The sequence below is a fragment of the Parus major genome, chromosome 10 (assembly GCF_001522545.3).
Source record: "Parus major isolate Abel chromosome 10, Parus_major1.1, whole genome shotgun sequence".
In the NCBI taxonomy this organism is placed as follows: Eukaryota; Metazoa; Chordata; class Aves; order Passeriformes; family Paridae; genus Parus; species Parus major.
Genome location: NC_031779.1, coordinates 13,930,545 through 13,940,930, shown reverse-complemented (window position 1 = coordinate 13,940,930; position 10,386 = coordinate 13,930,545).

The following is a 10,386-nucleotide window of genomic DNA, read 5'->3' as shown; positions in this document are numbered from 1 at the left end:
CTGAGATGGTGAGGGCAACTGGAAAAGGAGGAATACCTTATCAGGCAATAGCTGCACAAGAAGGTTTTTAAAATTTTTCTTATCTCCATACTATCATCTACAACACCAGATCCTCTTAGGTTTTACACCAAAAGGGGTCTCTCTCAGGAATTCATCCTCTGGTGTATTATATTGTGGATGGTTGAATTCCCCGTAAGAAGTTAATATTGTTACTCTTATTGCCCATGAGGATGGGATGTAGGAGAAAGCTGGAAAGACAGGGGAAAACATCCTGTTGGATGACATAGTTTTGGGCATTGCTGAGGGTCCCTGGGTGCTGATCTGGAGGAGTTTGGCTCAGTCCCTCAGTCTCATGTGTCCTTTGCAGATGATGATCTGTGCCTGCAAGGCCATGCCAGCATTTCCCCAAGTCCCTTAGCACTGCTGCTGTAGCTGGGATCACATTCCACTCTGCATGAAAAGCAGAATAGGCCTGTGCATAACTGGAAGGTTGGATCTCTGGGGAGCAGTAAAACTCCAAGGTTTGCAATGGGTATAAACACACCCTTTTAATATTTATTTTTTTTTTGGCTATTGTGGAAAGTTGGAAGGGTTTCATATTTTTCTTTTCTTCTGCCTATGAGAAATATATTAGCTAATAACTTAAACCCCAGGGTGCATGCTGGTACTTTCTTAGACAAGAAGGGAAGGATCAGTATTAAATACAGTTTAAAATAATCTAACAGGTATGTGGAAGGAAGACATGATGAAAGCAAATGACAGTAAAGTACTGAAATGGACTACAAAAAGAACTAAAGAAGAGTTTTTAATGCAGAAACCAAAAGGAGGAAACATTTGAACTACCATTTTGGGGCCTGATTCTGCTCCTGCCTGGTTATCACCAGCCAAATTGCCACAGTGATTCTGCAAATACCTTCTTTCTGCGTGCCCAGTGGTGCTGCAGACTGATGTGAGCAGGGTGGGACCACAGCTGTCAATGGGAAATGAAAAAGAGACAAGTTGCTGCAATAACAGGGCTTGAAAATGTGCCTGATGTAAACATCAGCAAGACATTTGGTGCACTCCTAAGGCTTCTCTATCACTGGCCAATCTCTGTGTGCTGTGAACAGGTCTAAGGCTTTGGGATGGTTTAGCCATCTCTAAAGGGCTGTAGAGGTTTTATCCACTTCAGCTCTCTAAGCCTTTAGTGCCAAATCCTTGTCCCTTGTAAGTCTCCAGCAAAATCACCAGTAGTTTCAATGGGTGCAGGATCGGGTCCCTGGAGCACTTTAAGTAATTTAAACCACTCTAAATCCTCGAAGCAGCTTAAGTGATAAGCTACTTGTTCCAGAGTTTTCAGCTTGCAGACCCAGCTTGTAAAATACTCCAGGCAGCTCATCATGCACTTGGCTGTGAGCACACACAGATGCATTGCTTTGGAATGCAGAGATAACGCGGTGAGACCTTGTTATCAAACTCTCAAAGTGGTTCACTTTTAGAGAAAGTGGGACTTTTGTTATTTTTTGAACATAGTAAATAACTTCCAACAGCTTCCAGATGAGATGCTGCTCCCTGTGCTCAGGCAGGGGAGATAGTGCCAAAGGCTCTGGATTCAGACCCTGCTGGTGATGTCATTTGCTGCTACATTCCCAACCAGTCTTTGTGATAGCAGGAGCACCAGAAGCTCTTTAATGTACCCTGCTTTTGAATGATGATTGGAAAATAGGATAAACCTGGAAAACACTTCATAAAAACCCTTCTGTAAATAAAGTCCCTTTGCAAGACAGACCCTGTAAGGAAACCTGTGTCCCTCAAACCAAGTGACCTGGAAGTTTCCAAGTGAAAAACCAGCCTGCAAAACTCCCTGAGATTTTGCTAAAAGCATTTTGCTGACAGCAAAAGATGAGGGAGAGACTTCCCCCTTCTCCCAGCACAGGTATTTGTGGAGCAGGGTGAGGAATTGCTGCAGGAGGGAGGCTGAATCCTGAAGCTGCTGCCACCCAAGGGTTCCTGTTTTCCCCAGGAATGGCTGTACTTGCAGCACCTGTTCCATCTTGTGGATTAGGAGGGAAATCAGGACCCTCCAGGCTGTCCTCATGGTGCATGGGCAGTTATCAGCCCTAATTATCAATGTTTATCTGAATGAGTGTCCTCACTTCCAAATTAAGTTTGACATCAAGTATGTGGTGGTAGGAGTGGATGTCTTTGTGGCTGGTGGGAAACAAGCACCTTGTCAGTCCATGGGCACTGGTGCCATTTGTAGGTCAATACTTTTCACCTTGATGGGGAAAGCAGTGCTGCTCCCAAACTCTCATGCTACATGACATGCCACCTCCTTCTCTTTGTGTCTGAAGTTCAGAGGGAGCAGCAGCTCTTCCTGAAACTTGCAGAGGAGGAGGGAGAGGGCACAAAGCCACAAACTTTTCTGAAAGCTGGCAATAAACTTGTGTCTGCAGGTTAGAGAAAGGTGTGAATCAGAAACTTTGCCCTTTTCTCCAAGCCCTGGGAGAGAAAGGGGACAAACACTGAGGGGAAAAAAAAAAGATATTCCATCTGCAGCAGTTGCAGACACTTTGGAAGTCCTAGCAGCAATTTGGACAGGACTGCTGCAAACAGGTGTTTCTAAAGGGAAAGGGAGGTGGAGGAGCCAGACAAAAATTTCACTGCATTCCCATCCTTTCATTTGCCTGACAGCACCTGGTTCCCACTTGTCTTTTCAGCTATTTTTTGCAGATCTGCAAATCAAGGCAATTGTGGCCAGGCCTAGTCAAGGGGATATTTTAGGGAACTTAGTAAGTCTTGCTGAAATCACAGCAGTTTTCTGCTTAGGGCATAATGAAAGAGACTGAGATGTTGTCTGAGACTTTAGCCAAGCTGTCTCCCTGGAGATGGATGTTTTGCTTCCCTGCAGAAGATTCAGTGTTCCTGCAGTAATGTGGGAGGCTCTGATGGTGCCCAGCTCATATCTGAGCTCCAGGAGCAGATAGAAGGACTGCAGCTCTCCACTGGCTACCACAGCATGAAATCTTTGCTAGCTCTGCTCTACAGCACCATTCCTACCATCTCAGTACTTATTCTGTCTTCTAGCCCATCTCTCCTCCACTGCTGGTCCAACCTCCTTTCTTCCTCTGATTCCTACTAACTTGAAGACACTAGAAAATTACCTTTCAATCCTGCACATTCCTGCTGCCCCTCTTTTCCCCTTCTTTCCTTCCCATCATACTCATCATCCCCTGCCTTCCTGCTCTCCTGTTTTCATCAGCCTCTCCTGTTCAAACTCTCTTGGGTGTCTAGATAAATATCATATACTGAATTACAGCTGCAGGCCAGAGCCCAAGACACCTGGGTCTGATTCTTGCAGTGTTCATGAGCTTTTGTGACTCAGCCTCTTTCTGATGCTCCTTCCTCATCTATGAGCTAAAGCTGTAAAAAATATACATAGGGGCCGTGTGTTCCTTAGGTTCACAATAAATCCAGGGTATAATTGCTGTTAACCTCTTCTGTGAGAAGTTGAACTGGCCAAATTTTCTGGTGGAAGCCACTGGCTACCCTTTTTGGATGTAACATGCCGTTTTTCCTGAATTTATTCCCCCCTTTTCCCTCCCAGGCTGGGATGTGCTTGGCACAGGAGCTGCAATCCATGCAATATTATTATTAGGCAATAAACAGTGTCCATGAATGATTTAAACACAGACAGAGCTGCTGATATTGATGGCTTTTTAAAGCTCTATAAAGAATTGCATGGAGGTTTTTTTAATGGAAATTATTAGGTCATCCATGGGGGAATCTTCAAAAGTACACCTCTGCAACAAGGCAAATAGTGAAGCTTTTGATTTGCAGATGCTCTTTTGGGGCTCCATACCCTGGGCTGCCTCTGCCAGCAGCACTGGAGCGACAAGGCACTGGCTCTGGGGGTGGAATTTCTCTAATTTCCCCCCTACAATGAAAACAAAACTGCTGCCTTGCTGGGAGGAGCAGAGAGTAAAGCCTGTGGAGGGGATGAGGAACAGACTGTGCAGACACTGATCGATGCTGTAATATTGTCTGCTCTTCCCCCTGGAGTTTCATGTGCTCAACAGCTTCTGGCAGAGTCCTTCCTCCTCTCCTGCCTGCTTCCAGGCCCAGACATCTTTCTCACTTTCCTCCTGTCCTCTTAAACCATCCCTGCTGGCCTGATGTTTCCAGCCCTTCACTTTCCAGTTCTCACATCCTATCTGCACATCTCATCAGTCCCTCAGGACAGAGAACATCAACCTGACCCTCCCTGAACAAGCCAGCCTACACTGGTGGATCATGCTCTGGGTGAGCAACACTCACAGCTCTTCAGCTCATGCTTTACCTGCTTTACACCAGGTGCCTTCCACCCTTCAAGCTCACAACCTTTCAGGAGGTGAAAAATCTCCACCAAAAACTGGTAACAAGCAGGCTGGATGAGGGAGGGCTCTTTAACCACCACTCTTATCTCTGTAGCACTTGTCCTAGTGGGAATGACTCTTGTCCCTAAAGTCTAATAAAATAACAAGAAATCTACTTTGCATTCAGATGTTCTCTGTTCAGATTAATTTACAGGTTGCTTTTTTTCCTGTGCAGAGAGATAAAGAAACATTGCAGAAAAATGCCTAAGGTTTATATGGGAATTGGATCCCCAATCCTTATTAAAAGTCAGGAAAACTGGTGCCTAAGAAGGGCTCATGTCTTTGAAACTCTCTCCTTTTGATTTCAGAAGAAGGCAAAAATGAGTGTGTCCTCCTGCATTGAAATGTCTTGGTGGAGACAGAAGATTTTCACCACACCTTTGTGACTTGGGAACACTGAACATGGAGATGTAGAAACCAAATCCCATTTTAGCAGTCATCTGCACACCTCCAGGTCCAGCTTGGAAAACTGCTCAGAAGGTGCCTCTGCACATGCAAGTCTCTCACCCTGCATGGCTTTTGAAACTGAGAACTTAACACACAGGAAAGCAGAGATCCTGTGGGTGTTGGATGTAATCTCCTGGACGCCGTCCTCCGATTAATGGCAAAAAATAAAAATAAACTCTTTTGCAGGGCAAGATATCTGAAAAGCAGCCCTAAAGCCCAGACTGTGAGCAAAGCTGTGGGAATTTGAGTTATCCATGTGTGGAGAGAGCTGCAGGAACATGGGAGCAGGGAACAGGAGCAGCAGAAGGCCCTGGCACCACACAAAAGAAGAGAGGCCTGAGTCTCTATGGTCAGAGACACTTTAAGTTCCCAGGGGTCACTTGAAAAGAAGCCTTTTGTAATATGAAGTTAATTTAATTAATCTTGAAACAATCAGAAGAAAAATCACTGCCAGCTATGTTGCTTTTAAATAAGGATTTCAATGGGCCAAGATTTAGCATCCTTTCTAAACCCATCTGCCTAAAGGCCTGTATCTTATCTGATCATTTCCATGGCAACAGCTCTGGGATTAGAAAAGGATGAATGTTTAGGAATAGTTGCTGGAATTTCATGGAAGATGATGAATTGAGGATTACTTCACTACCTACGTGTTACCATGGAAATGCACATTTACAAATTGCACTGGATTTTAAACCCCACCATTATTAGTATAAATTGGTGCTGCTTTCTGAGAGAGCTCCAGGAGCAGAAGGTGCTCTCACCTCTCCAGCCCCACTGAGCACATAAGTGACTGGTGGCTGAGAAAGGAAAGGGAAACAAGTGTCAGGTCTTGGGCCCAACTTCTCTTATCAGACAAACTCCTGAATTAAACCCAGGTAGTGAAAAGGGTTAAAATTAAAAAAATAAAAGTGTATTTCACACACAGAAAAATCACCAATCAAAATCAACCCCCCCAACTTATATATAATGGAATTTGATAAATGGATGAACAGATTTTTGAATCATATGACTTCTTGACTTAGGAGCCTTTCAGTCTTGCAAAGCTAAGGTTATTTCTAAGACTGTTTTTATTGCTTTTGTGAAATTCTTAAGTGTGAAACAAGTCTACACAGTCTGTTGTATAAACTATTCATAAAATATTCCATATTTTAATAACCTGCTCTGCTCTCCCTCTGGGACTGAAGTAGGACTTGAGACAAACTCTTACTAAAGCCTTGGAAAACACAGTTCCCATCTTTGAAGCCCAGAGCAAAACCAGAAATATTCCCCATCCATCCATAAACCATGAAAATTCAGAGGGCTAGATAAATAACTGCTGGAAATTCTTTTATCACAGACACACCTGTTTTTTGTAGGGCCTGAGGAAGCAACTTACCATAAAAACAACTACAAATATCAAAATAAAGAATGGCATAATAACTCCAAGAAGGCTACTGCAGCTGATCCATGAATTTAATCTAAAGGAGCCAGAGCATCTTTGAAGCAAAACTGAAGATTTGCAGCAGCTTGAGAAGGAAGTGTCATTTGTTTTATTTTGTATATCAGGAAACTGAGTCCAGGAAAACTACCCTGAGGGTCGAGCCTGGCTGAGGATGTGGCATTACACAAAACTCCCAGGTATTTGCTGGTCATAATGTTATATTCAGTGAGGGATGGGTGTTGTAATCATGGGTGGGGTAGTGATGCTGCTTCTTGGGGGAGAAGCTAAGGTGTCCTTTAAGGATCTGTGTGGCTGAGACCACTCCAAAACAAATTCACCTCCACTGATGTGGTGTGGAGTGGTCCTGTCAGCAACAAAGCTATTTAGAGTGACATCCCCACTGCCTAAAACTGGGCAGAAACACCCAGGGCAAGGTGTTTCCAAGTGAGGCCAGCTTCTGTTCATCCAGCCTGGCACTCTGTTATTCCTCGTGGCATTTCCTAGATCCTGGGCTTGCTGCAAACACAGCACAGTGATCCAATAAGCTGTGCTGGCTGTCCTGGTGACCTGGAAATGAGATGAAGGGAGAACACCTTTGCCATGGATGGCAGAAGAGGCACATCAGCCCACACCCTCTGCAAACATGCTTGTGTTGCATTTTTAGTATTGAGAATGAGTCAAAACCCAAGAACACAGAGGCTCTGCAGTCACATTCCCCACCTGACCTTCCCATGACAGGGCAGAGCACTCAGTGGTGACCCAGGCATGAAGTTAGCTGTCATTTTTGGAAAATATCATGGTGTGGATCTCATCTGTCTTTTGCATTGAGGAGGTCACTGCTAATGCAGCACCTTTGCAGACTCAGCATCCTCCCAAACCCAGTGCTATGTGGAGGGGAGACCCTCATCCCTGGGTTTAGTGACAGATTTGGGTGTTGGCATTGCATTACATCTAGTAACAATTTATTATGGGATTTTTTCCATGTTCTCCCTTCCCACCTCTTTCTTGCAATCTCCCCCCTGAAAGCCCTGCTCCCAGCACTGCCACATTCAACCTCCTGCAGACTTTCTCACGAGCAATTAGGATATTGCTGGAGTGGTCAGAGCTGCAAAGAGGCAGCCAGGATGCATGGCATCTTCCCAAGGGTGAGAAAATCAGAAGTGGATCAGCTGTTTAGAAAACCTCCACCCTTTCCTCTAAGATAAGCCTCACAGCTGGACATAGAACCAGACACAATGAAGGAAAACAGCCTGGCTGAGGTGGGGTTTCCTCCTGCCCTCGGTCCTGACCTTTGGGAATGGCATTTCCCAAGGGAGAAGCCCCTGGCTGGCTCCACTGCCCCACTTGGATATGCTCAGACAGCCTCAGTGCACTATCCCAGAGCTATCCCAGAATCCAGCCAGCACTAAACCCATTCCCTGCTTCAACACCACTGCACACAGCTCACTCTGAGGAACCTGTACAAGATTCTAGGTGTCCAAGGGGACAGAAATCCTTTCAGCAATGAGGGTTTTGCCTGTGGAAATGGGTGGTTGCTGGACACCCCACACCCACTGCCAGGGGGGAAAGGGAGTGAGCTACAAGACAAGTTCCTTGCACACTTCTCAATTGCCAGCTCTATTTTTGGCTGCTACAAGCTGGAGTGCCACAGGGGAACAAAAAGCTTCATTAAAACTCTAGCAATGAGATTCTTCTGATTTTCTTGGCAGCTTGATGACAGTTTCTACCTGCTGAAGTTTCAGTATTGGAGGGCAATAAAAAGGGTATTTTGAGGGTGAGGGGAACAGCCAACATCTCAAAGAGCCTTTTTTTCCAGCCCTGCACAGATAAAACATTTGTAACTTTCCACACATCAGGAACCAAACAGATTTCAATTACTGAAAACATCGGCTTTGAAATTGGAGAAACCAAACCAGGAGGCAGACTGTCTTAGGGATGAGGGGGTTTCTCTGCTCACATCAGGGGTTTGGGACCAACCTGAACCCAACCATGACATCTGCCAAAGACTTCTTGAAGTCTTGGGCAAGGTCCTTCATCTCAGTGTGCCACACCGCTGCCTGTGGCACAGGGATTTTGCACCTGCCTGTGCAGTGGGACCTCAGTGTCACCCCCTGTATGACAGTCAATCCTCCCTTAGTTACATGCAAATAAATAAGCAAACCTATTTTTTTTTTTTTTTTTTCCCTCTCTGAGTTGCTTTGTGCAGAAAATATCTGGGATGAAAATATGCATTTTCACATGAAGAGGTGATCAAATACCTCTAAGATGTTTAACCTTGGAAGATGAAAGAGTTCCCTAGCTGTTGTCACCTTCCCCAAGTCGTTATCAGAGCAATTATGTGTGATTTAGTAGTTTGCTCTGTTGCAACACCATTTTCTATATTGTCTGAAATGATAAATGGAACTGCAGACCTGGCCCCTGTATGACTTCTTTGAATCTGCTGCATGGGACAGGTGAGAAATATTGCAGCAAGGTAAAAAAAAAGTGCTGGATGATACATGGGAATGAGCTGATTCCTGCAGTTTTCCCTACATGTCCTTAGCAGTCAGGAAATTTCAAGAGGGCAAGAAGTTATCCACAGGTAAAGTGGGAAATGGGATCAGGGTGCTGCTTGGGCACAGCATTTCTCTTTATGTGCCCTCTATTTTTGAGGCAGATTCAGGAATTTGTTTGTTTTTCCAGTTCTTAGCAATTTGGAATTTGAAAATAACTCCCAAGTTCTGTTTGTTCCTTTGGAGTCCTCAGGAGACCACTGAGAGCTTTTCCCCTCAGCCAAAAGGGCTCAAAATACCCTTTCATTTTCTAATCTTGTTTTTGTAAATGAGATAGCATTCTTTACATATCATAACTCCAGAGGCTGGATCTCACTACAAATTTCAATGCACAGAGTAAAAATGTTGTGGATTTCCAGCCCTGGTAACCTCAATGGAAGAGAAAGCCCTCAGTGAGTGACCTAGAGACATCCAGCAATGCAGAGCAGACAGGGTTTGCTTTTGGAAATAACAAGGAGACACTTGGCAGGAAAGAACAACCACCTTGAGATTTACAACTGCAAATTTTCTTCCTTTCAAACACAGACCTCGTGCATCCCACTGCAGGTTTCCTGTACTAGTAACACTCCTACAGATTTTGGATTACTACTGCAAAACAGTCACACCACCACAGGAGTGACTCTACAGTATTTTGAGGTCCTTTACATCCAGGCAGAGAATCTGTTCCATTTGGACAGTGACATTTTGTCCCTACACAGCTATACAGGAGTGGGGATAGAGAAGCCAGGGTCTGCAGGGAATGGCCCTGTTCACTGATGCAGTACAAAGCCACCTCTTAACTGATAAATGAAAAGTCACTGTTCAGTTCTCAGGGAGAACAACAGCAAAAGAGGATGTGGGGCTCAACACACCCCCCAGGAAAGCCAAAACACACTGCAGGCTGCTTTGCAGTGCTGAAGGCAAATTGGAGAAATGAAAGGCAGCAATAAGGGCTCCCACTGAAATGAATGGCAAAGCTCCTGGTGACATAAGAGATGCTAAATCAGGAAAAATAATTTAAAAAAAAAAAAGTCAACCTAAGCCTTGCTTTTTTAAAATTTTGTTTTCTCCTTTTTGCATATTTCCAAAATAGCCCTAGGAAGTAGAAGAAACATGACTCAAAGACAGACTTTTCCTCTTAAGACCCAACTTCCTTCCTTGAACAGTTTGGAGAAATTTCAGCCACACATCTCTCTGAGCAAGGGCTTTATTTGGAGCTGTCCTTTTGTTAGGAAAACCCCATCAAAAAGCCTGTGGCCTCTACAGCAGACATCCTGAGTCAGGCAGGTCAGGCACAGAGTTCAGGATTTTGTTCTTTTAGGACACTATTGTATGCAAGAAAGCAGGATATGAGATTTACCCTGGCCTTTTGCTCTTGAGCAAGAGGCAGGGACCCTGCAAGATGATATTCTGGCACAGGCAGGGAGTTGAGACAGAAAACCCAGCACAGGCAATGTCTTCTGGCACAGCCTGTGCCTTTTGGGCTGCCAGACAGGGCAGCCTGAGCCTTCTGAGAGAGGCACAGCCAGGCTCCAGCTGCAGTGAGAGAGGGCAGGAGCACGGTGCAGACATCCCCAGCTGGGGGGGAGCATCC